At 36.4% G+C, this 1,713-nt stretch overlaps 1 non-coding gene across 1 annotated transcript; it reads right to left on the reverse strand.

Annotated features, from left to right (window-relative positions):
* Window positions 1-227: 227 nt before the first annotated feature.
* LOC141565161 (U6 spliceosomal RNA) lies at window positions 228-336 on the reverse strand. Its single transcript, XR_012488862.1, has one exon. It is a non-coding gene; the product is annotated as a U6 spliceosomal RNA (small nuclear RNA).
* Between the last annotated feature and the right edge of the window lie 1,377 nt (window positions 337-1,713).

Below are 1,713 nucleotides of genomic sequence, written 5' to 3' on the forward strand. Positions count from 1 at the left end.
CTCTGTCTCCCTTGCTGCATCCTTTTTATGCCCTCCATATATGTCTCTTCAGGCTTTGGGCCTGGATACTCTTCTTATCTCTCTATAATACACTTTGATGTATATAGTGTATATGCAACACTTGAAATCCAGTTCCTATGGATTTAATTACCATTTATATACTGATGATTCTCAAGCCTTCCTATCTTGTCCCAAACACTCTGCTGACTTCCAATCTCATCTTTTTTCCTTATATAGAACACTTCATGAATTTGCATGTCATCCTTGCGTAGAGGCCATGCTAATCTTCTCTGTATCATTCCAATTTTTTAGTATATGTGTTGCCAAAGCAAGCACCTCCCATCTCATCTTAAACTTACTATGTCCAAAAAGAAACTCATTTTTTCCCCAAAACTCTAGTCCCCTTTTACCTCTCCTATTACTGTAGAGGACAATACTATCCTTCCAGTCTTTCAGGCTCACAACCTAGGATTCATCCTATATTCCTCACTATCTCTCACTTTCCATATCCAAGCTGTTGCCAAGATCTGTTAATTTCACCTTTGTATTATCTCTCCAATATATCTCCTTGATTCTTGATTCTCTTTTCACTCCACTCATCTTTAATTCAGCCATCATAGTGATCTTTCTAATGTACAGGTCTGACCATGTTACTCCCCATCATCATCCTTCAATAAAGTCCAGTGATTTCTTATTGCTTCCAGGAGCAAATAGAAATTATTTTTTTTTTTTAGCATTCAGAGCCCTTCATTCCTTTCCAGTCTTCATAGTATACTTATTTCCTCAATACATAATCTTCAATCTAGTAACAATGGTCTCCTAGCTAGTCCACAATTTCTTGCTTTTAGACATTTTTTTCTGGCTGACCCCATGCCTGAAATACCCTCTCTGTTCTTTATGACCACTGACTCTCCTGGCTTCCTTTAAGCCCCAAATAAAAGTCTATCTTTTACTGAAAGACTTCCAAACCCTCTTAATTCCAGTGCCTTCCCGTTTTCAATTTTTCCTATTTATCCTATATAGAGCTTGCTTTATCTACATTTATTTGTTTTAGATTGTAATTTCCTTGAGGATAGGAACTAATTTTTTTTTCTTTTTACATCCCCATAACATAGCAAACCTGGAACAGAATCGGTGCTTAATAAATGTTTATTGATAAAGTAAGTGATTGATTCCTTTCTTAAATCTCCCAGTTGACAGTCTTTCCCTCTATCTACTCTGGAGGTGTCTTGTATGTAGTCAGTTATTTTGATATTGATTTCCTCATTAGAATTAGAGAAAGCTAGGTGGGGCAATTGTTAGAATGCCAGGCCAGGAGTTAGGAAGAGCTGACCAAATTTGATCTCAGAAACTTAACTAGATTATAAGCAAATAAATTAACCTCTGGCTACCTCAGTAACCTCACCTATGTATTGGGGATAATAGTAGAGCCAACATCTCAGGATTTGGGGGAGGATCAAATAATAACTATAAAGTGCTTAGCACAGTGCTGGATACATAGTCATCAATTTAAAAATTCTTGTTGATTGGTATATTATTATTCACATTTTGCAAATATGTCGATTGGACCCGGGAAAGGTGAAATAAACTTTCACATTGCAAGTTAAAGATAATTTACCAAGAATTACACAACAAATGGCTGATTAAGCATTTGAACCCAGTTCCCCTGACTCTGAGACCAATGCTATTTTCACTATGTCATGTAGAAAGGCA

This window comes from Sminthopsis crassicaudata, chromosome 3 (genome assembly GCF_048593235.1).
Source record: "Sminthopsis crassicaudata isolate SCR6 chromosome 3, ASM4859323v1, whole genome shotgun sequence".
NCBI classification, from domain to species: domain Eukaryota; kingdom Metazoa; phylum Chordata; class Mammalia; order Dasyuromorphia; family Dasyuridae; genus Sminthopsis; species Sminthopsis crassicaudata.